Here is a 24,560-nt window from a genome sequence, read left to right on the forward strand (position 1 = left end):
CTTTCTGCCATAAGGGTGGTGTCATCTATATATCTGAAGTTGTTGATATTTTTCCTGGCAATCTTGATTCCAGCCTGGGCTTCATCTAGCCCAACATTTCACATGATGTACTGTGCATATAACTTAAATAAGCAGAGTTCATTTCTAGAACAGGCAAAACCCACCTGTGGGAGTGGAATAGCAAGTAACATGTGGACTGCCTGGAGAGGGGCATGGGGAGGTATTCTGTGCTGATGGCGATGTTCTCTGTCATGAAGGGGATTTGGGGTCATACAGGTGCAAACATTTATCAAAACTAAACAAATTTATTTATCTCACCGTATGTAAATTTTACTTCAGAGGAGAAAAGTCTGTGAGCAAACGCTGAACTCTCCTGATGGTGTGGATGTTGAGATGTTTAGGGGAAGTGTACTGTTACTGTATTTTACTTTGGATGCACCAGAAGTAAGAGCGATTGACAGATAGACAGAGGCCTGGATACACAGAAACGTGAGTCACTTCCGTGATTATGTCAGTGGGGCAGTCAGAGTGGTGGGTGTGTGGGTGTTTGCAGTTCTTTCAGCTTTCTGTATGTTTGTAAATTTCCACAGTAAATGTTGGGGAGGAAAAGACTCTTAGGGGTGTGGTGGGCATAGGGCAGATTCAGGAGAAATCCCCTACTGTCCTGATAGGCTCGTCAGTTTGTGTTCAGAGATAAGGAGGAGAAGCCTAGTGGTTTAGTGGGGCAAAGAGGTCATCAGAGAAATCCCGTGGAATCTGTGCTTGGGGGACGGATGCTTTGGTAAGGTGAGCTCTAGGGTCATGCTCACATCTGGCAGGATTACTGTGGCTCTCTGAGCCCAGGGACAGAGAGATTCGGCCAGGAGAGAAGCACCCAGGGCACAGCGCTGTGCGGAGGCCTGCCGTCTGAGGGCCTTCCTGCAGAGGGGAGATAAGCCTTCCACAGACAGCCTGGCACCGTGGTGCGGGTCTGGGTTGCTGGCCTGCTGCTTATCTTCTCAGGCCTGTTCTGCGGTGCTTCTATAATTACAGGATTTGAATTATCGTACAGACTTTTTAGCCCCCTTTTTTAAATCATAGAAGTTATTATTTTTTTAATCACCTGCAATTTGAAAACAATCAGCAATTGCTAAAAAGCTTTCTGGAAAAGAAGGCAAAATGATACATTGATCTCAAAGATGTAGTGTGACCTTCAGGTAACAATGAACATTTGATGTTAATACGAACAGCCATTGAAATCGTTGTGAATGGGAAAGTTTGTTGTCATCAGCAGTAGTAGCTGTGAGAATGGAGTAACCATTGGTGCCATTGGTGGAAGCTCTTGCAGACCCAGGCAGTGTTGGATTGAACCAGACTAGTGGTGTTCTGGTGGGGGGCTGCCCTATGCTGGGGCCGTGCCCCTCCTTAGTGAGGGGCTGCCCTAGACCAGATGCGCCAGAGACCACCAACGTCAGGCTTCTCCCAGAGCCTCTGCCTAGGGAGGAAGCTCCCGGTCTGCTGGTAAGTAATTTAGGGCATGTGTGAGAAGCGGGGGTAGGGAGAGCAGAGAAGAATGAAAGCATTATTCTAAGAAGCTGATCTTATTTATAGATTCTCCTAATTCTATTAAAATGAAGGCCGGAGGGTTATAAAACTTGGAACACATAACACAGAATAGCCATGAAAGGACGTTAAGTGAAAATAGGGAACAATAGTAAAATGAGAAGACAGTGTCGACAGGAAGAGGTGACGGTTTTCTGAAATAAAATTGTCCTAGGGCACACTGTATGGGTAGAGTGAATTAAAATGAGGAGAGAACTTGGAAGGAAACAGAAAACATTTCATAATGAAAAGGGGAAAGTGTTAGCCGACTCAAGAGGAAAACAAAGATTACACTAATTACATTAAGCGACAAATAAATAAAATGCCATCGTTGTAAAGAGAAATAAAACTAATTAAATACTTAATGTGCTTTAAGAGGGCTTAGCAAAATAAAATGTATCAACTGTGATAAAATATGTAGACAGCCGTGATTTTCCTGCTTTGGCCCAGCAGCTAGGATAGTGCCCGACCTCCTGCATGTAAAACAAGGGATTTTTTATTCCTGACATAGCACATTAATGTTTGTATGTCATGAAACAAAATAATGAGCCCCTCGTATTATTAATAGAAAAGCTGGAATCAAACAAATGCTTTTAAATGAATGAGTTTATGAATGAATAAGGAGTTAAAAAATACACGCTCAAAATGGAAAGCAACAGAACCACCTTCTAAGATAAAAATCTGACAAATGAAGATGTGAAGGAGGTGTTTCTCTTTAGTGCCAGTAACTTAAGCTCTCTCTGCGTTTTCTGCTGGAAAGCAGAGTTACTGGTACCCCCGACAGTCAGATGCTTGGAAAATGCCAGGTCTGAAGTGAACATGGATGCGTGTTAATGCTGATAATCTTATCATCACCACCTTGATGTCTGTTAATACCAGAAGAGAGGGAAGTGGCATGTCTTTTCAGTGTTAGGCCCTGGAGTAGGAGAACACCGTCTGTAGGGCTTCAAAGCTAGCCAAAGGTGTCATGGAGAAGATTTCAGACATACTGCTCCTTTTACCTTTTGTCTTTTTTGAGGGGAAAAGATGAGCTGATGTGAAAAGTTTAGGATGGGAAAGGTAGAAAAAAGCCAGACCAAGAAAGAGCTGATGAGCCATTGGGTAGCCCGGACATCCGGGCCACAGAGCCTGCCCACCAGTTCCCAGGGAGACACCTGGTCAGTGGCCACTCCAGCCAGCCCACGTGGTATTCGCCCTCCTCAGCCATCCCCCTGCCAGACTCTTGTCCACCATCATGATGCTAAAGAGGACACTCCTGCTTGGAACTAATTGGTTAATGATCCTCTTTGGAGGATGAAAGAAGAGTTTAGATTCAGTAAAACTTATTGTCAATTAGCCAGTGTGGGCACCTGGGAGCCAGTGGACAAGCTCACGAAGGAATAGTTGTTGCCTGGACATGGCAGTTGGGGCGTGGAGTGGCTCTGTGACTTGGCACGGCTCTGTGATGCCCATTTGCCTGTTGACTATAACCAACAGGTCCACTTTCACCCCCATGGAGAACGGTGTGCCTGGAAGTGCTGAATTTTATCCTTTTCTCAAGCCATTCTCAGTCTGGGCATCACTCAGCAGGGCCTGCACAGAACCCGGACTCTCCTGATTCAGAGAACAAGAGTCAGACTGGGGCTCTGGGACAGGAGACACGAGGTGGGTGGTTTTCTCTTCTGCTGCTCCTCCCCACTACACCTGTTTTCCACTTTATTGAAATGTTGATCAATTTTGATCTATTTTGATCTGGTAGCTCTTGCCATCAGAGCCAGTGGCCAAAACAGGCTGCAGGATTGTTCTAATCCCAACACTTTGTCTGCAGTTGGTCAGCGGTCGATATCTCTGGGTCTCAGGTCACACACCGATCTGTAAAGTGTGGTTGTAATCATCACTTTCCAAACAGCATTCTCATCTGGCTGTTGTGAACATCGTAGCATGGACTTCTTCCTGTGTGACTGAGAGGGCAGACATTATCAGTGCAGCCGTTCGTGGGCTCGCTGGACTGACAGATGCTCTGCACAGGCCTCTCTTGTGGACACTGACCCTCCAGCCCAGGGCCCACCCCCATTTACCATTACCTGCTGTGGCCCCTCAGCTACATCTTGCCTGGGTGGGTTCCATACTGATTCTGGAGGAGCCACGGAACACTGGGTGTTTGTGGCATCCTGGGATCACCGTCTACCTTGGGCTGTGAGGGCTGAGCTATCAAAGGACCAGATTGCTTTAAGCAGTGGTCTGAAAGCTCCCCTGCTGATACTGGAGGGTTTTCATTCTGCCAGGGAATAGGACAGTGTGCCAGCAATTTCAGAGCATCACAAAACAGTAGCTAGGGATCATTGAGATACTAAATGAGAGGATGGTGCCTGAAACAAAGGGGGCTCTGACCTACCTTCTGTGGGAACTCAGAGGGGACCATGGAGGCAAACTGGTCTCAGGACTTGGTCTCTAGCCAACAAGACACCTGCATCAATAACTAACCAGTGGAATGTGCGAGGTTGTCTGAGAGGTGTGGAAGTGATACTGGAGGACTGGGCACTGGGGATCACTTCTACCTTATGAAGGAAAATAGTGAGGAGGATGAAGACAGGATGGGGAGAAGGATGAGGATGATGGTTAGGTTGATGTTGATGGAGAGGAGGAGGAGGAGCATGTGGAGGGTGATGGTGAGGATAATGGTAGGATGAGGATGTGGACGATGGTAAGAATGATGAGAATGGTGATGGGGAGGATGGAGAGGATGATGGTGATAGTGACGGTAAGGGGAATGAGAGGAGGAGGAGGATATGAGGAAGAGGATGATGATGGTGATTATAAGGGTGATGGTGACAATTATAAGAGTGGTTAACTCTTACCGGGCCAGAACCTACTCTAAGTGCTTTACCTCCGTGACTCCTTACAGCCGCCTCCTCACAACGGATGCCCCTCCGGCTCCCATGTGACGGATGAGGACACAGCACAGAGAGGTTCAGTGATGCATACAGTTCAGATGCGGCAGAACCAGAGCTGACTGCACACTCACTTCTTTGTTACCTTTGAAACATGTTATTCAGTGCATATAAAATATTTCCCACAACATATATGTTCATTATTAAAAAGCATAAAAATAGAACTATTGACACCACCACCCAGCCCAGAAAGTAGACGATTATCAACATTACTTACGTATTCCTTTTTCATCTTTCCACTGTTAAAAGGTAAACCAAGGCATATTAAAAATTTTAAGAATTTATGAGAGCAAAAATCGATTTGAATCAGGCAGCACCAAAGGGGAAGTGAATATTAGTGCCGTGTGAACACAGGAGCGAGACTTTTATAAAGGAGAAGCAGAAATAAAGTGAGGAAGTGATCTGATTGGCTGTTGCTTCGGCGGCTGCCTTATTTGGGAAAGCTTAGTTAGCTAATCCTGATTGGCTGCCCTTAGGTTTTGATTTCTTAACCTTGAAGCATTTACAGGCTTGGGTTTGGTTTGCTTACCTGGGCTGCTAAGGCAGTAGAGTCACCTCAGCCTAATGGCCTCCTTGTTTAACTAATTTAACCCCACCCTGCCCACACCTCTCCAGCCCCACAGGGTAACCACAGTCCAAACAGTACGTGTGTCACAGGTGTAGGTATGCTTAGACTGTACCTTGCTTAGTTTGGCTTTTGAGCTCTGTGAAAGTGAAGTTCTGTAAAAGCTGAAGCTCCAGTACTTTAGGCCAGCTGATGTGAAGAGCTGACTCATTGGAAAAGATGCTGATGCTGGGAAAGATTGAAGGCAGGAGGAGAAAGGGGAGACAGGATGAGATGGTTGGATGGCATCAGTGACACAATGGACATGAATTTGAGTAAATTCTGTGAGATGATGACGGATAGGAAAGCCAGGCATGCTGCAGTCCATGAGTTCACAGGACACTACTGAGCGACTAAACAATAACAGCAACAAAAAATGATATACTGTATGTGTGTGGTGTTCTGGGACTTTCTTTTTTTTTCACTTAACATCAAGTTTCTAAGGCTCAGCTACATTGTAGCCATAGCCCCAGCATAGCTGTGGTTCATTTCACTTCTCTACAATATTCTTCAGCCAGCAAATCATCATGCGCATGTCCTTCTCCCAGCAATAAATGAATGTGATTTCTACTAAGAACAGGGTTGCTACAACAGCTCTGTGCAGGCCCTCTGGTTTGCGTATGTCAGAGTTTCTCTGAAGCACGTGCCTAGAATTGGGATGACTGGATTTTTGTATACTGAATACCAGTGCTTTTTCAGTTACAAGTGTAGGAAATGACATTTCCAAGTTTGTGAATTTTTAAAAAAATCTTGTGTAGGTGTCTTCTGATTAAATAGGAAAATTAACTGTTACATAATTGTATGCATCAGTCTTTTCTCTTTTTTATAGCAGTTTTATGAAGGTATAATTTGTGAGCCATATGACCTGTTTAAAATGTACAGTTCATTTTGTTTTTGTTAGTGTATTCATATATTAGAGAGGGCTTCCCTGGTGGCTCAGAGGTTAAAGCATCTGCCTGCAATGCTGGAGACCCAGGTTCGATCCCTGGGTGGGGAAGATCCCCTGGAGAAGGAAATGGCAACCCACTCCAGTACTCTTGCCTGGAGAATCCCATGGAGGGAGGAGCCTGGTAGGTTACAGTCCACGGGGTTGCAAAGAGTTGGACACGACTGAGCAACTTCACTTCACTTCGTAGAGTTGTGCTACCATCACTACAATCAGGTCTAGAGCATTTCATCACCCCAGAAAGAAACCCCACACCCACTGGCTGCCACGCCCCATCGTGCCCTGGCTGCCCCAGCCCTAAGCATCAACTAATCTACTTTCTGTCTCTACAGAGTTGCTTACTCTGGACATTTCACATGATGGAATGATAGAGTGTGTGGTCTTTTTTGTGACTGACTTCTTTCCCTTAACACAATGGTCCCCAACCTTTTTGGCAGCAGGGACAGATTTCATGGAAGAGGAGGGGAGGGTGGTTTGGGGATGATTCCAGCACATCACATTTATTGTGCACTTTGTTTCTATTATTACTACATTATGATATATAATGAAATGATTATACCACTCACCATAGTGCAGAATCAGTGGGAGCCCTGAGCTTGTTCTCCTGCACCTGGATGGTCCCATCTGGGAGTGACAGGAAACAGTGACACCCCAAGTGTGTTGCTTATGTCTTCTCTGGAATCTTGTGTTGGTTGCTGTCATTGCAGAAAACCCTGATTCACAAAGATGGGATACTGGAAATGGAAGCAGGCTTTTCAGTGCTTTTGTGCAATCTCAGGATATTCTGCCTTGACTTTAATTCAGAATGTATGGAGATTTGAAGTTGTCTCAAACATACTCTTTAGGCCACCATCATTTGTGATCTCAAGCAGCTGATCTTCTAGCACAGATAAAGTCAGTTCATCTGGCTTATTCACAGGTGGGTGGCAGATCCATGCATTCTCAGTCTGGGGGTCTTTCATGGTTGGAAAATAAGGCTCAAACTCTTAGTCTCTTTAAAAATCTCTGCTACTGTTTGAAACATCAAAATCCCAATGTTCATTCATCGCCCCCATAATTCCAGTTTGACTTTGAATGCAGTCACTTCATCTGCCAGCTTGAGCACAGCTGTCATTCTTCCCTGGAGTGATAGATTGAGTTAGCTGAGCAGGTTGAATATGTCACAGAAGTAAGCAAGTTTTGTGACCCATTCTGTGTCACTGAAATGTGCTGCCATTGGGGGCTGCTTTTCTAAAAGAAATGTTTTCACAGTGTGGAGACCCACATTCAGAAGCAACCTCTTTGACGTGAGTAGTGAAACCCAGAAGCCATTCAGTCATGGCAGCTGCTCCATCCGAGCATATACAGACACAAAATGACCAGTTCAGTGTTCTGATATGTGATCATTTAGAGGCTTAAATAGTTCTGCAGCTGTGGTGTTGATTGGCAACAAAAGTGCACATAACACAGTCTCCTGCACATCCTCCTGAAAAACATCTCCCACAGAAACAGGCATTGTCTTGTCAACACAGGTGGACTCATCAGATCTCTCTGCTAATGATAATCTGTATTTGTAACTGCTCCCCAGCACTAGCCTCACTGCTTCAGCTCCATCTCAGATCATCAGGTGTTAAGATTCTCATAAGAAGCAAGCAACCTAGATGCTTCACACGTGCAGTTCATAGCAGGCTTCATACTCCTGTAAGAATCTACTGCCACCACCTCTGACAGGAGGCGGAGCTCAGGTGGTCATGCAAGTGTTGGGGAGTGGCTGTAAATACAGATGAGGCTTCACTCGCTTGCTCGCTGCTCACCTCCTCCTGTGCAGCCTGCTTCCTAACAGGCCACAGATGGGTACTAGTCCATGCCCTGAGAGTTGGAGACCCCTGCCATAGCATGCTTTTAAGATTCATTCATTTGAGTATGTTCCAGTACTTTATTCTTTTTATTTCCAAATAATATCCCAAATATTCCTCTGTTTGGATATACCAGTATCTGGATATTTTATTTGTTTGTCAGTTGATGGAAATTGAGGTTCTTTTTGCTCTGCTCTTTTGGCTCTTGCAAGTAATGCTGCTGTGGACATTGGTAAGTTTTGTGTGGAGCTATGCTTTTACTCCTTTAGGGTTATATGGAAGAGTGGAATTGCTGGGTCGTGTGGTAGCTCTCTTTGACCTGTTGAGAAGGCACTGGATTGCTTTCTAAAGTAGCTCCATCACTTTACAACCTCTCCAGCAGTGTATGAGTTTTCCAGTTTCTCCACATTCTCATCAACAACACTTGCTATCATCCATCTTTTGTGTTGTACCCATTCTAGTGCTGTTATAGTTGTGGTTTGCATTTTCCTGATGGCCGATACTGTTGAGCATCTTCCAGTGGGCTTTTGGCCTCTTGCATGTCTTCTCCAGAGAAATATCTGTTGAGATCCTTTGTCCATTTATAATTGTTTTGTCTTTTTATTATTGCATATTTTAGACACAAGTCCCTTACCAGGTATGTTATTTGCAAATACTTCCTCCCATTCTGTGGATTGTCTTTACATTTTCTTGGTGGTGCCCTTTGAAGTACAAAGATTTTTTTTTTAATCCGTTCTTTCATTCTCTGTCTTTTAATTGGTATATTTAGTCCATTCACATTTAAAATCATTGCTGATATCATTGGCTTAATATCATTTGTTCTTCTTCCTGCTTTTTATACTTCCTCTAATTATAATGGAGCGTCTTAATAATTCTGTTTTATTTACTGACATAACACATCAATTATACTTCTGTAAAATACTTTTTTTTAGAGATTTCCTTAGAGTTCACTGTATATATTGTAAACTAGTTTATGTCCACCATCAAATAGCCCTGTGCCACTTGAAAGGTAGTGTAGGCACCTTGTGATAGAGTCTTCCTGGTTTCTCCCTCTTGCCCTGGTGATGCCAGACTTCAGGGGGACTTCAAGAGCACTTCCTGTGCTCTTGTTGAAGAAGCCCCTCCGTACCTGAGGTCAACAGTCTCTCCCATGCTATCCATCAGTGTCGCAGAGGGCAGCAGACGGCACTGTGGCCTTTCCTTTAGAATAGCCCCATCCTAGCACCCCAGAGCAGGTCAGGGTGTGTCATCATTCCCTGGCACGTGTGCTAGGCTCTGTGTTCTGGAGCTGGGAAGTGAGCCAGGAGGTCCCTCGGGGGCACTGGACACACTGTCAGGCAGACCCAGTCCATAAACAGAATATAACAGAATGTTGCCATCCCATCACCCCAGAGAGGTCCCTCGGGGGCACTGGACACACTTTCAGGTGGACCCAGTCCTTGGACAGAATATAACAGAACACATGGAAGGTTGTGTCAGTTCAAGGCAGATCCTGTGGGCCAGGGTGGTATTTCAGGGATGTGGGACCAGTGTGGATGCAGAGCTTGAGTCTGATGTCCACCGGGAGGTCTGGGTGTCCCCAGTGTACCCCAACCTGAGAGGGGTCTGAGGGCGTGGGGGAAGGCCCTCACTCACGCCAGCTGCTCTTGCCCAGTCCTCCCCTGAAGGCAGCTTGTGTTCCTGTGGTCACCGAGGGGCTCTGGGTCTGGGCACTGAGATCCTGGGGACTCTATTGCACGGTGCACAGTGGCTCAGTGGGCTTCAGCTTCCACATGGCAAGGGGCTGCCCCTCTTTTCCTGGGTTCACGCCACCTCTGTCATCACCTCACCCCCTCCTGGCCTCCGTCAGCTGTGCCTGCCACTGGCCTTGACTTCAGAATCCTTGGTTCCCACTGAGAGGTGGTGGGGTGGAGCAGCCCTGTCACCTGCCAGACAGAGAAGACAGCTACCTGGAGCCTGTAAGGGACGCCACCTGGCTCCCAAGCATGCTCTTACCCCTTGGTGAGCAGTTTCCAGGAGACTGATCCCTTCACTTTTACCCACTGACACCAACCGCAGCAGGGACGACCCTTTTAGAGATGGAGATGAAAACCTCTGACACAGGCCTGGCTGTTGGATGTGTGAGCCCCTCCCCCACTCCCTGGGGACCCAGTGTCTGTGCGTCTTGAGAGCCACTGCCCCATGGGTGTCCTTAGTTCCAGCACCCTGACCTCCCCAGCCATCAGCTTTGGTTCTCTCTTGATGCTGATTGGCTGGTCTCGGCGACTGTAAACACGCCCTGCATGTCTGAGTTATGTGTTACAGGTCCTGGTGTGGGGAAAGCATTGGGTCAGTTTGTCTGGCCCTGTCTGCGTGGTTTACATCCCCTCAGCCTGCTCTCTCTGTGCAGGCTCTCCTGGTGCACAGTGACTCCCCCAGGGCAGCTCCATGACCTCTGGGGCCCATCTCATGGATGGGTGTGGAGCGGGGGTGTGGGCTGGGTCCAGAGGAGGAAAGGCCCTACTGTGAGGGACACAGGGACACACCTTTTGCTCACACTGGTGGGAGGGCTGCTTCAGTAGATAAATGAAGTCAGGTCTAATTGTGACCAGTGTGTCTGACGGGCCCACTTCTTCCCACCACCTTTCCCAGTTGTTATTTCAAAGTGCTGTGCATTGTGATTTTTTTTTTTTCTTTTTGACTCTGGAACCTTAAAGTTGCACTCTGGGGTGCAACAGTGGCCTGCTGGTTCCCCACATGTGTTCTTAGTTACTGATTTATGGATTTTAATTCCCCTCCTCCCTCCCTCCCCCACCGTGTGCTCTCTAAAGCCATAAGCAGAATCCACCCGACTTTACAGGCTTTGCAGTCACAGTTGTCAGGTTGCCAGGCACCTGTTCTCCCCAGGCCCCATGCACCTCCTGCACTTCATCTCATGTATCAGTATGTGTAATCACGGATGCTCTGGATTTGCGTGTCACCCAGTGCCGTGGATTACCCTGAGTCCTACACGTGCACACACCCAGTCCCAGCAAGGTGGTTGTCTCAGTACTCCAAGAATGTGTACATAGCCCAATCTCAGGATCCCCTTTTGAGGGACTATTTTAGGATCGCTTGCAGTAAGGATTGCTTTATGAGTCAGGATCTCAGCAGGAGAAATTAGGGTACTGGGAGGAGGGTAAATTGATGGACTCACTTTTCCCCAGGTGTGGATGGAGTTCAGAGAAACCACCCGAGACTGTTAACAACAGAATTGCTTTTATCCCACAGCCCCAAAGGGATAGAGTGAGAAGTAATGGAGCCTAGGAGGAGAGATGGCCTTGACCAGGTGCCTTGAGAAGAGCCACAACTTCCAGGGAGACACAGCAAGCTTAGGAGACCCTACAGGGAGAGCCAGGGGAGTAGCTCGGCCGTGTTTACTCTCCTCCATCCCCGCTCTGCTCCCTTCCCAGGGTTTTCCAGGACCAAACCGCACCCTCAGCCAGAGGGTGCAGAGCTTGCTGACACAGTCCTTGTTCCTGGAGCAGAGAGCCAGGTGGAAGAGGTTGGAAAGGAGATGTAGGGAGCTAAACAGAAGATATCTGGCCCATTCCTGTAAGTTCTAAAAGCTTTGGTTTGATGTCTCACACTTAAATACTTACTCTGGCTTGAACTTGTTTTTGATGTGAAGAAGGGATTTAACTCCCTCCACCCAGTCCTGTATAAATTTCCAAGCACCATCAGTTTCTAAGTCCCTCATTTTAATTGATGTTTCTGATAAATCAAGTTCAGTATTTGCGTGGGTCTGTCTCTTTTCTGTTCCCTGGGTTAATTTGTCCCTGACCCAGTGCCTCATCACCTTTCTTGCTGAAGCCTTATAATAAAACTTGATGTCTTGTCCTTTTCCAGGAATATCTAGGCTATTTTTGGGCTGTTGGGTCTAACATGTTGGCTTTGAATCAATTTGACAGGTTCCACAAAACAAATAAATCCTGTTTGAAATTTGCCAGAACTTTTATATAAATATATAAATCTGTTAGATGTGGTTGTTATATCTTTCTGATATGGGGTCTTCCTGTCTGTGAACATGGTATGTCTGTTTATTTAAGTCTCCTTTAATGTCTATTAGCAAAGTTTTGTAACTTTCTATATATAAGACTTACATTCTTTTGTTCAGTTCCTCAGTTGTGTCCGACTCTTTGCAACCCCATGGACTGCAGTACACCAGGCTTTGCTGTCCTTCAGCATCTCTTGGAGCTTGCTCAAACTCATGCGCATTGAGTCAGTGATGCCATCCAACCATCTCATTCTCTGTCATCCCTTTCTCCTCTTGTCTTCAGTCTTTCCCAGCATCATGGTCTTTTCTAATGAGTTGACTCTTCAGATCAGTTGGCCAAAGTATTGGAGCTTCAGCTTCAGCATCAGTCCTTCAGTGAATATTCAGGGTTGATTTCTTTTTGGATTGACTGGTTGGATCTCCTTCCAGTCCAAGGGACTCTCAAGAGTCTTCTCCAATACCACAGTTCAAAAGCATCAATTCTTTGGTGTTCAACCTTCTTTATGGTCCAACTTTCACATCCATATATGACTACTGGAAAAAAATGTAGCTTTAACTATATGGACCTTTGTTGGCAAAGTAACATCTCTGCTTTTTAAATACACTGTCTAGGTCTGTCATTGCTTTTCTTCCAAGGAGCAAGTGTCTTTTTAAATTTCATGGCTGCAGTCACTGTCTACAATGATTTTGGAGCCCGAGAAAATAAAGTCTGTTATTGTTTCCATTGTTTCTCATCTGTTTGCCATGAAGTGATGGAACTGGATGCCATGATCTTAGTTTTGTGAATGTTGAGTTTTAAGCCAGCTTTTTCACTCTCTTTCACCCTCATCAAGAGGCTCTTTGTTCCTCTTCACTTTCTGTCATAAGGGTGGTGTCATCTGCATATTTGAGATTATTGGTCTTTCTCCTGGCAATGTTGATTCCAGCTTGTGCTTCCTCCAGCCCAGCATTTCACATCATGTACTCTGCATGTACGTTAAATAAGCAGACAATATACAGCCTTGACGTACTCCTTTCCAATTTGGAACCAGTCTTTTGTTCCACGTCTGGTTCTAACTGTTGCTTCTTGACCTGCATACAGTTTTCTTAGGAGGCAGGTAAGGTGGTCTGGTATTCCCATCTCTTGAATAATTTTCCACAGTTTGTTGTGATCCACAGAGTCAAAAGCTTTAGCATACTCAATGAAGCAGAAGTAGATATTTTTTCTGGGATTCTCTTGCTTTTTCTATGATCCAACTGATGTTGGCAAATTGATCTCTGCTTCCTCTCCCTTTCCTAAATCCAGCTTGAACATCTGGAAGTTCTTGGTTCACATACTGTTGAAGCCTGGCTTGGAGAATTTTGAGCATTACTTTGCTAGCATGTGAGGTGAGTGTAGTTATGTGATAGTTTGAACATTCTTTGGCATTGCCCTTTTTGGGATTGAAATGAAAACTGAGCTTTTCCAGTCCTGTAGTCACTGCTCAGTTTTCTAAATTTGGTGGCATATTGAGTGCAGCAGTTAAACAGCATCGTCTTTTAGGATTTGAACAAGCTCAACTGGAATTCCATCACCTCCACGTACTTTGTTTGTAGTGTTGCTTCCTAAGGCCTACTTGACTTTGCACTCCAAGATGTCTGGCTCTAGGTAAGTGATCACACCATTGTTCAGTATATGGATACCTTAAATTTTTTATATATAGGAATTGCACATTTTTTGTAAATCACTGCAGATGGTGACTGCAGCCATGAAATTAAAAGACTCTTACTCCTTGGAAGGAAAGTTATGACCAACCTAGATAGCATATTCAAAAGCAGAGACATTACTTTGCCAACTAAGGTCCGTCTAGTCAAGACTATGGTTTTTCCTGTGGTAACGTATGGATGTGAGAATTGGACTGTGAAGAAGGCTGAGCGCCGAAGAATTGATGCTTTTGAACTGTGGTGTTGGAGAAGACTCTTGAGCGTCACTTGGACTGCAAGGAGATCCAACCAGTCCATTCTGAAGGAGATTAGTCCTGGGATTTCTTTGGAAGGAATGATGCTAAGGCTGAAACTCCAGTACTTTGGCCACCTCATGAGAAGAGTTGACTCATTGGAAAAGACTGATGCTGGGAGGGATTGGGGGCAGGAGGAGAAGGGGACGACAGAGGATGAGATGGCTTGATGGCATCACTGACTGGATGGATGTGAGTCTGAGTGAACTCTGGGAGTTGGTGATGGACAGGGAGGCCTGGCATGCTGCGATTCATGGGGTCGCAAAGTGTCGGACACGACTGAGCGACTAAACTGAACTGAACTGATGGTACCTTAAGTTTTCTAGCAGTTGTTGCTAAAAAAAATCACCCAGTTGACTTTTTAAAAATATTGTTCTTATATCCAACCACCTTGCTGTAAACTCCCTTATTCTTTCTAGTAATTGGGAATGCTTTCAATATTTCCCTGTTAAGATGGATACTTGCTGTTTGTTTTTATAGATAGCTTTTTACCAGGTTAAGGAATTTCCTTTCTCTTTATAACTTGCTAAGAGCTTCTTATCATATGGGTGTTGAATTTTAGCAAAAGTTCTCCTGCTTCTCCTTTAATCTTGTTCATGTAATGATTACGTTTATTGATTTTCTAATGTTAAAATACCCTTGCATTTCTCAGATAATCTAAACATGGTCACAGTGGATTATTTTGTTTTTGCTTTGCTCAATTTGGCTTTCTAATATTCTAGTTAAAAGTTTTCTTCTGTATTCATAAAAAAAATGAACCCATGATATATTCCTTTCTTGTACTGTCCTTGTTTGGTTTTAATATTAAAGATTTTCTGGGCTTAGAAAATTTTACTCTTTTTCTATTCTCTGGAAAAGTTTATGGCAGACTGAGATGATTCTCACCTTGATTTTGGTAGAACTTACCCATAAAACTGTGTAGGCCTGTTTGTGTAATAGAAAACATTTTTTTAACTACTGCTTCTGTTTCTTTAATGGAAAGTCTGACATCCAAGGACTTGCTTATATTATTTACATTTTCAAATTTGTTAGCTTAACATCATTCATAGTGCTTCTTTATTATTTTTAAATTCTCTGCTTTATTTGTAGTTGTATGTCTCCTTTCATTTACAACATAACTTCTTTGTGTCTTCTCTCAGTTTTTTTTGGTGATATTGCTGTGAGTTTGCCCTTCTTCCTAGATTTTGGCCTTGTTTATTCTCTATATTATAAATTTATTTTCTCTTTTTGCAGAATTCTGCTCCTAACTTTATTATTTTCTCCCATGGTTTATTTATTTAGTTAAACAATGGTTTTAGTTAGACTCTTAATCTCATGAATTTTCAGTGTGTCTACTTCTAATATGAGCACCTAAGGTAATACATTTCCCTCCCACTGCCTTATTCACTAGTGCTTATAAAGTTGTTGTATGTATACACATGTTCCCCATCCTGAACCCTCCTCCCTCCCCACTCCCCATACCATCCCCCTGGGCCGTCCCAGCGCACCAGCCCCAAGCATCCAGCATCGTGCACTGAACCTATATCTGAAATTAAAAAAAGAAAAAAAGAAAAATACTGAAAAAAAAAAAAAAAAACAAAAAAAACAAAGAACACCCAGGACCGATCAATAGGCAAATAAAATTCCCAAGTCAAATATGTCCAAAAAAAAAAAAAAAAAGAAAGTTGTTGTATGTAGTATATTCACTCATCCAGTTCTATGCATTTTTAAATCCCCATTATGATGTTTTCTTTGACCCATGAGTCATATGAACATGTTTGTTAATTTCTGAGTGTGTGCAGTTTTTGACTCCCTCTTCACCTTACTGATGTTGCTTTTAATTCCACTGCCATCAGACACTGTTGTCTTGGAGATCAGTTTTTGGATGCTGTGGGGGACCTGCTTCTAGCCCTGGTCCTGGATCAGGTTTTGATAAGGTCCTATGTGTCTGGAAAGAGTGCTGTCCTCTGTTGTTGGGGTGGAGTTCTGGGTCCTCTGGACCCTATGTCTCTGTTGCCTTTTTGTCCTATTCTCTGGGGATTTTGCTGTGCCTCACGGCCTCTGCAGTCTGGGGCATGTCCAGGAGGAACAGGTTTGGGCTGGCCCCAGAGGATGAGAAGGATCCTATCCGACGGAGGAGAAGGGCCTGGATGAGGGAGCAGCATGGATAGTGGTGGGACAAGGCTCCAGGGTGGTGTAGCCTCTGAGGGAGGGCAGAGGGGAGGGGCCAGCACCAGAGAGTTTGGGCAAGGGCCTTCACAGAAGAGGGCAGGGGAGAGTTGTCTGAGGGGTCAGAGGGGCCCACAGAAGGGAGGCAGCCGAGGGCTGAGTTGGGGGGGTCTGGCTCTGGGGCGTGTGCTCTGGTTACTGGGACGCCTGGTAGTGCTCAGGGTCTCCTTAGGTGACAGCCTGACCACTTGGTCAGGGGACTGGAAAGGCAGGAGTCGCTAGAGGTAGGGTTCTGAGGGCAGTGATTGAAACAGCAGGCCCAGAGGACCAGGTGGGGCAGGTGGGCCAGTGACCAGGAGCATCCAGGTTGTGGTGGATGGGTTGGGAGAGCTGTGGTGAAGGAGGGATTTGGGTGTGGGGGCCTGGCAGGGGCATGCCCACTGTGGCTGGAATTGCAGGGTGTCTGGGAGAGATGAGGGGACTTCTGAGGTCAGGGTGTCAGGAGGGTTGTTTATCAGGTCATCAAAGTCCTCTGTCAGTGGCACAGTGGTAAGGAAAGAGGAGGGGGAACCCTGTGACGGTGGCCACCCCTGGAGCACAGGGGTGGCGGGTGGGTGGACCTGGGTGGGGGGAAAGCTCCCAGGAGCGTCCTTTCCTGGGAGGCTGCCCATGATCACCCTGCTGACTGTCCAGCCTCAGTGTTTCTGAGGTCAGAAGGAGAGCCGTGAACACTTAGGCTAGACACCAGGACTGAGAAAACCAGGACACACTGCTGACTGGGGGCTCCCAGGCAAGTGGGAGCTTTCAGCTGAGACTAAGACATGGTATACAGATACACCACATGGATGGAGGAGTGTTTTGTTTGTTTGAGGCTTTTTTAAAAAGTGATCACTTATGGTAAAATACATGCAACATAAAACGCACCATTTTCACCATTTTCCAGTGGACATTTCAGTGGCATTGGGTATACTGACAGAGCTCCTCCTGTTGCAAAACTGAAAATCTGTGTCTGTTAAAACTAATGGACCACCAGGAAATTCCCTCGTTTAAAAACAATAATAGGGATTCCCAAGGGTTCAGTGAGAGGACTTAGTAGGGGCTGCATGAGACACTGTCCTTGTCACTGGGGACAAACACAGTAGAGCCTACGGGGGCTCACTCTAGGCTGCCGGGTCTGTTGCTCATGGGGAGATGCCCTGAGAGGAGTAGCACTGTGAGAACAGAACAGGGCAGGCCCTGGAAGTGGGAGATGGTCTCTAAGAGGGGCCCAGGGGTACATGCAGCCCCCTAGCTATATTTTATTTGATCTAGAATGGTTTCAGAAAATTGGAATAATTACTAACTAGTTCAGTTCAGTTCAGTCGCTCAGTCATGTCTGACTCTTTACCACCCCATGAACCGCAGCACGCCAGGCCTCCCTGTCCATCACCAACTCCCGGAGTTCACCCAAACCCATGTCCATTGAGTTGGTGATGCCATCCAGCCATCTCATCCTCTGTTGTCCCCTTCTCCTCCTGCCCCCAATCCCTCCAGCATCAGGGTCTTTTCAAATGAGTCAGCTTTTCGCATCAGGTGGCCAAAATATTGGAGTTTCAGCTTCAACATCAGTCCTTCCAATGAACACCCAGGACTGATCTCCTTTAGGATGGACTGGTTGGATCTCCTTGCAGTCCAAGGGACTCTCAAGAGTCTTCTCCAACACCACAGTTCAAAAACATCAATTCTTCGCACTCAGCTTTCTTTATAGTCCAACTCTCACATCCATACATGACCACCAGAAAAACCATAGCCTTGACTAGACAGACCTTTGTTGGCAAAATAATGTCTCTGCTTTTTAATATGCTGTCTAGGTTGGTTATTTAAACATTGGGAGGAACTCTGCTCAATATTCTGTAGTAACCTAAATGGGAAAAGAATTTGAAAAAGAATAGATATGTGTGTGTGTGTGTGTGTATGTGTGTGTGTGTGTGTGTGTATGGTTATATCTGAATCGCTTTGCAGTATACCTCAAACTAATTAATACAGCATATAAATCAACTGTACACCAATATAAAATAAAAATGTAAAAAAATTAAGTTTTGGGATATTTCAGATAGAAATTTGTTTCCAGCATCTCTTTTTTAATGAGTTTTATTATTACAAAGTTTATTATAAAATTAAAAAATTATTAAATAATTTTTAAAATTAGAAAGTTATTATAAAGTATTGTAAGAGTTGCATTTTAAAGTTGAACATTATACTTCAGCTTATTGATAGGAACGATAAATTCAGTGCTACCTACTTTTTTATAATTTTTAATTTTTTAGTTGAAGTATACGAGGTATAGTCCACGGGATCACAATGAGTCGGACATGACTGAATGACTAAAAGACAAGAACAATAGTTAATTTAAAATATTGTATTAGTTTCAGCTATACAGCAAGGTGATTCACTTTTAATGTTTATATTATATATGTATTACTTATAGCATATATAATAAATATATATATATATATTAGATTCTTTTCCTTTATAGTTTATTACAAGATATTGATATAGTTCCCTGTGCAATGGTGCAGGTCCTTGTTATTTATCTATTTTATATATAGTCGTTTGTATGTGTTGATCCCAAGGCCCTCCACCAGCTTCTCTTGAAAAATAGGAGAGCTGGTCCCTTCCCCACAGGGAGGCAAAGAGGGAGTGTGACCCAAAGGGTCATGTTAGATCCTTTCGGGTCTCAGGACAGATGTAGTCTGTGCCTCAACTTGGCTCTCTCTTCCCCCGTGGGGCTTGGCATCACCCTCCCAGAGGATTTGCCCATCATCCTCTGGGAAGGGCAGGTCCTCGCTGCTGATCTGGCTCTGGAAGAAAAGCTGCTGGGCCTGGGGGCACAAGGATTCAGTCTCTGGGTACCCTGTTCCCACTCAGGGGATGTGCCATCTGTCTGCCAATGAGAGTGTGGAGGTGCCAGTTTTCGGCTCCAGTGAGGAACCATAAATCAGACAGAACCGCACAGAACTAATGAGCGCACCTCACTCAGAGCTTGTCTTACAGATTTGGTCACATGAGTGATGACAGAGGCATGAATTCACCTCACAGAGCTGAAAAAAGTGACTCAGCCTAGAACCAATTGTATATTGCAACCTCATTCTCTACACATGGATGAAAAAGGAACAAGAAGGAAGTCTCTCTCAGGGACTTGAAACACCCTGAGGATGGCCAGATGGGGTGGGCAGTGTGGCCCTGGGGCAGGCCTGGCCAGTAGGCGGTGCACTGTTCACTCCGGCTTTGTTGGCTCTGTCGAGGTGGGAGTGTTTTTCCCACGGGGACCGCTGATAAAGAACTATGTGTGTGTTTTTAATTGAAATTAAAGAGCAAATGGGATTTGTTATCTGGCTTTGTGACTGACTTTGTTGCAATCCATTTTCCCTCCAAAGTGAGATACATATTACTTCCTATAGAAATGATAGGGAAAAAGCTACCTGAACAACAGCCTGCCCTGTGTCAGGCCCTGGGCAGGCATCTCACATGTGTCCTGCTTCATTTATCCTCCCAGCAACCATGGGGTGGGGTGGGGGGATTAGAGAGGGGTGCTGTCATCCCCGCTGCCTAGTAAGGGAAATGACAGCAAAGAGAAATTAAGGAACTTGCCTGCAGTCTCTTCAGTGAAATGGAGGACCTGGCACTTAGATCCAGGCAGTCTGGCTCCAAGGCTTCAGTCAGTGTGTGGAGTCTCCTCTGCCCTAAGTTCCATGCTAGGCAGTGACCAGAGTCCCTTTGCCATCACTTCCCTGCCCTGGCCCCATCTTGCCCTGTTTTTCCTCGGAATCCTGGTAAAGAAGTTCTCCCCACTAGCAGGATACCAGCTTCTCAAAGCATGGGCCCCCTTTCTCTGTAGGAGCAACGGGTCACCTGTTGCTCAGAGTCTGTGATCTGAGTGCCGGCCTTGCAGAAGAGCCTTCACCAGGCCTCCCTCACCTGTCCTGGGCTGCTCACTTCTGTGGATCTCCTCCCAGAGGCAGGTCCCAGACACTGTGACCCAGCTTGGGACCTGCCTGGAGCCTTGTGGAGAGAGTAGAGCTGTGAGCGGACAGGTACCGGCAGCTGCATGGTTGTCCCGGGCATAGTGAACACGGGGTGCTGTGTTGGGGGGCATCCTCGGCCCTGCTCACGAGTCTCTGGCAGACAGTCGTGTGTGTTGACTTTGTGAATCGTGGGCGGAGAGAGGGCAGACAGAACAGGGTGATCTGTTTCCTCTCTCTTTCCTTTTACACACTGACTTCTTGCCTATAAATGAGTACTTTTGAAGTTTTACTTTGAATATGAAAGTTCTGTTGGGATTTTTTTATGGCCACACACTCCATAAACCATCATGTTAGCATGAAAGGGACGGAGAGATGCTGGTTCAGCGTCTCCTCAGAGAGTAGAGTCCGACTAGGGCGGAGACGGGCAGCCCCCGCAGACCCCGACCTGAGATGCCGCAGCTGTGTGGACAGTCACAGCACCACAGCAAAAGGCCCGATGGGGAGAGCCGCACGAGGCCCTGCTCTAGTTTATAAACCAGGACATGCTGTGTGGCTGGGAAAGGGCCCTCCAGGTGAGTGTTGGTGGAGCTGGGCAGCTGCTGTCCCCCAGGGGACTCTTCACTGTGAGTCACAGGTGTGGGGTTGAGTCCTGAAGCCAAACAACAGTGCATGGCTCTCTTCCTGTGTGCTTGTAGTGCACACTGTGGAGTTTGGGCACTCATGTGCTTTTGCTGAAGGCTTCCCTGGTGATTCAGAGGTAAAGAACCCACCTGCAGTGCAGGAGACACAGGAGACACAGGTTTGATCCCTGGGTTGGGAAGATCCCCTGGAGGACGGCATGGCAACCCCCTCCAGTATTCTTACCTGGAGAATCGCATGGACAGAGGAGCCTGGCAGACTACACTACATGAGGTTGCAGAGTCAGACACGACTGAAGTGATTGAGCATGCACTCATGTGCTTGTACTGAAGGTTTCTTAGCTCTGTGAAATATAAGCCTCATGTCTGAGCAGGGTCAGCCCACATACCCCCCCACCTGCCAAGAGGCCAGCTTCCAGGATGGGCCTGGGCTGCATGGTCAGCAGACCCTCAAGGACAGGCATCAGGAGTTAAGGGATATTGGATCAGGTGAACGTGGGCTGTCTCCATGGGCATGGCTGTCCCCTCCCAGGTGTCTCTTTTCCCTTTAGGGGAAGCTACGTAACAGAGAGGGATGCAGGACTGGGATGAGCGGCCTGGAGCCCAGAGTAGTTGGTAATCACAGCCGGGCAGTGTTGCTGGGCTCTGTCCTGTCCTGGGCGGGCTGCACCTCCCCTCCTCGGGCCTCCAGTGCTGCTGTCAGTGGGGCTAGGGGTGCCCAGCACCCAGAGTGACCTCGGAGAGAAGTCAGTTTTAGGAAGAGTGGGACAGGAACGTAGAGACATTTTTTCTGTAATTGCAGTAAAATAGTGGGCTTCCCTAGTGGCTTAGACGGTAAAGCATCTGTCTGCGATGCAGGAGACCCGGGTTTGATCCCTGGGTTGGGGAGATCCCCTGGAGAAGGAAATGGCAGCCCACTCCAGTATTCTTGCCTGGAAAATCCCATGGGCCATGGAGCCTGGTAGGCTACTGTCCATGGGGTCGCAGAGTCGGACACGACTGAGCAACTTCACATACATAATAAAATTTACCATATTAACCATTTTTAAGTGAACTGTTCAGTGACATCAAGTACACTCACATTGTGGTGCACCCATCACCCCCATCATTTCCAGAACATTCTCACCTTCCAGAAATGAAACTCTGTCCCTCCCCGGCCCCTGACTCCCACTGTTGCTGTCTCTGTGACTGTGACTCGTCTCCTGCCTCCGTGGGGTCACACAGGATTGTCCTGTGTGTGTCTTGTCTCATTGAGTGTGAAGTCCTCAAGGTTCACCCATGCTGTCGCAGATGTCAGAGCTGCCTTCCTTTTTGAGACTGAGTGATAGTCCCTGTGGGCATGGACTGCACATTATAATCGCTCCATCCATCCATGGGCACTGGAGTTGCCGCCTTCTCTTGGCTACTGTGAACGTTAGTGTTCACATGTCTGTTGGAATCCCTGCTTTCTCTTCTTCAGGGTATTGAAGTGATGTATTTTTAAAGTGAGTATTTTAAAGATTAATTTCTTCAAAACACTTTTTAATTTCCCTTAGGATAATTCCTCTCAAGTGAGAGTTTCAGATATTAAACTTTGAGTCTTAAACATTTCTCTCACAAGGACAGAAATCTTCTTTATCAAATCTTGTAGCCTTCTCACCCGCCTCTGTCAGGTAACCCTAGGCTGCAGCTTGGTGCTGGCCCTTCTTTCTGGGGAGCCCGGGAGGGGGCCAGTAGGACCAGGTGGGCCTTCCCCTGTTTCTTTGCTCAGGGCATCCCAGCATTGACCATCTCCCAACCCCACACCACCCCGAGTGCTGTGTGGCCATTGTGCTAAAGGTCGCTGATAGCATCTTCTCCACTCACACGCCGCCGAGGTGCTCTCTGCTGAGAGCAGTGTGGGCGTGTCTGTCCCAGGCTCTCTTACCTGGAGATGGGACCCTCTGGGGTGAGGCTGTCCCCATATGTCTTCCATGCTCAGCAAAAAAAAAAAAGGCATGTGCTAGCGTGAGGAGAGCCCAGTCCCTGTCACGAGGACCGTGGGCTACCTGCAGCAGCAAGTAGGTTGCAGCAGGCCGCATGACGGGGCTCCTATTCAACAGTAGTTGCCAGTGAGGTGCTGGAAACTTACAGGAGCTGAGGTAGGATCGGGATGCTGGCCTCCTTGTAAGAGTTCCAGGTCCCTATTCTTGACCTGCCCACTGCTTCTCAGTCAGGGATCCCTCTGCCCTCTGGAGACCACGCACTGCAGAGCAGTTAGCAGGCAGCAGGGACATGGTGTGAACCCAGCCTCACCCTCACCATCAAGTCCGCTTCATGGAATTGAGGGGTGGTCAAGCTTAGAAATGGGATAAATGACTAATTCTGGAAGTCATAAAGATACCTTTAAAGAGTAAAGGATTTAAGATGAAAATCTTCAGAAAGGCCGTGCAGTTTTTCAGATGTCTCTCTGTGGATGTAAAAGGTGTAGCTTGATCTGTACATTAACCATCCTCATCTGAAACGGGACCATTCGGCTTGGTGACTTCAGGGAAGAGAAAATGAAGTCTGTTAAGTAAAAATTAATGGTTTTTCAGGAATTTGTAGGAAGTCGAGCAGCTTAATGACATGCTTTGGGTGGATGCGTTTTGAAGAAAGCAATTTGAGCAGACTAGGAAATTGTGCAATAACCTTAACTTGGGTCAGAATTTAATTACTGCAGTAACAGAGTGTCGCTGTGTGTCTCTGTGACCAAAATGGGAAGCAGGGTTTTTTAAAAAGGCTTTTAAAAGTAACAACAACTTGTCCATTCTCTCTCTCTGGACTTCCTTCATTATAAATACCAGGTAACCCAATGCTGGCTAAATATAGGTTCAGTGGCCATCTCTGTTTATGACTTTCTTTAGGCGGAAGTTACCAGCACAAGGCCAGATTAATTTGGTGTGTAGGTTTTTATAGGCTCTAATTAGTTATGTTTTTCTTGAGCAGACCAACTGGGATCAGTAACATTATATAACTGAACTCTGACGCCCAAGACTTTGAAACACAGACGCCTCTCTCAGAGCTGGGGCCCCTGGGAGATGCCGACCCGGCGGCCCGGCGGCCAGCCCACTGCAGCTGTGAGCAGCCGGGCTCAGAACATCTGTTTCCAGCCAGGAGCAGCTCCAGGAGTGATAAACTGAATACCTTCTTGCAAAGTCAGAAGCCTCATCTGCAGCCCATTGGTTTCTGCATCCTTGAGGTTTGACATGGCACGACTACTTATCAGCTGTCCCCGGAGGCAGATTCCACTGTGCTGGCCCAGGAGGAGGTGGGGCAGCCAGGGACAGAGCAGAGTGTGCACTTGACCAGCCTCCCTACCTCACTGCTTGACAGCCCTGCACCTGCGTCTGAGTGTCTGAGGTCACAGCCATTGGAGGCCTGAGTGGGTGGTGGACCTTTGGAGCCATGGAATGTCATCTGGGGTGGACCTAGCACGCTCATCAATGACTTTGCTGCACAGCAGACTTGACAAATGACTCGGGGCCCTCCTCTTCTGTTCTTGAAGCTCTGCAGAAACTGCCAAGTCATCTCCTTTTCCTCCAGGAGGGCAGGATGCGCCCCACTGGCAGCACCCCGGATCCCTCCCACCTCACACCTGCCCTGCATAAACAGGGAGGTGACATGAAGCTAGCTATGCTTACACTGATGGGAAAAGCAGGACAGGAGGGGCTCTTCCTGTAAACACCCCGGCCCAGGCCTCTCTCCCCATCACACTTGGCCCCTGCCCCTTCTTCACTGGACTTTACAAGCTGTTGCTGCCCCCCACCCCCTCAACCCGTGGTCCCCTGGATGCTTCCTCTCCATGGAGCACCACCACCTGCCTCCGAGCCCTGCAACCCTTGGAATGGACATTAGAGGGGCCAACATGGGCCTCACCCAGCCA

General features: G+C 46.6%; 1 protein-coding gene, 1 long non-coding RNA gene and 1 other non-coding gene across 4 annotated transcripts in view; 2 read left to right on the forward strand and 1 right to left on the reverse strand.

Annotated features, from left to right (window-relative positions):
* The window catches only part of PCSK6 (proprotein convertase subtilisin/kexin type 6), a 169,898-nt gene that overhangs the window by 17,205 nt on the left and 128,133 nt on the right, over positions 1 to 24,560 (forward strand). The gene's annotated exons all lie outside the window — the stretch shown is intronic.
* LOC139178202 (uncharacterized) lies at positions 2,150 to 4,821 on the reverse strand. Its single transcript, XR_011562608.1, has 3 exons — positions 4,729 to 4,821; positions 4,448 to 4,596; positions 2,150 to 3,521 (listed from the first exon to the last, which is right to left on the reverse strand). It is a non-coding gene; the product is annotated as an uncharacterized lncRNA (long non-coding RNA).
* On the forward strand, positions 6,041 to 6,112 carry TRNAC-GCA (transfer RNA cysteine (anticodon GCA)). The gene has a single exon. It is a non-coding gene; the product is annotated as a tRNA-Cys (tRNA).

This window comes from Bos indicus, chromosome 21, assembly GCF_029378745.1.
Source record: "Bos indicus isolate NIAB-ARS_2022 breed Sahiwal x Tharparkar chromosome 21, NIAB-ARS_B.indTharparkar_mat_pri_1.0, whole genome shotgun sequence".
NCBI classification, from domain to species: domain Eukaryota; kingdom Metazoa; phylum Chordata; class Mammalia; order Artiodactyla; family Bovidae; genus Bos; species Bos indicus.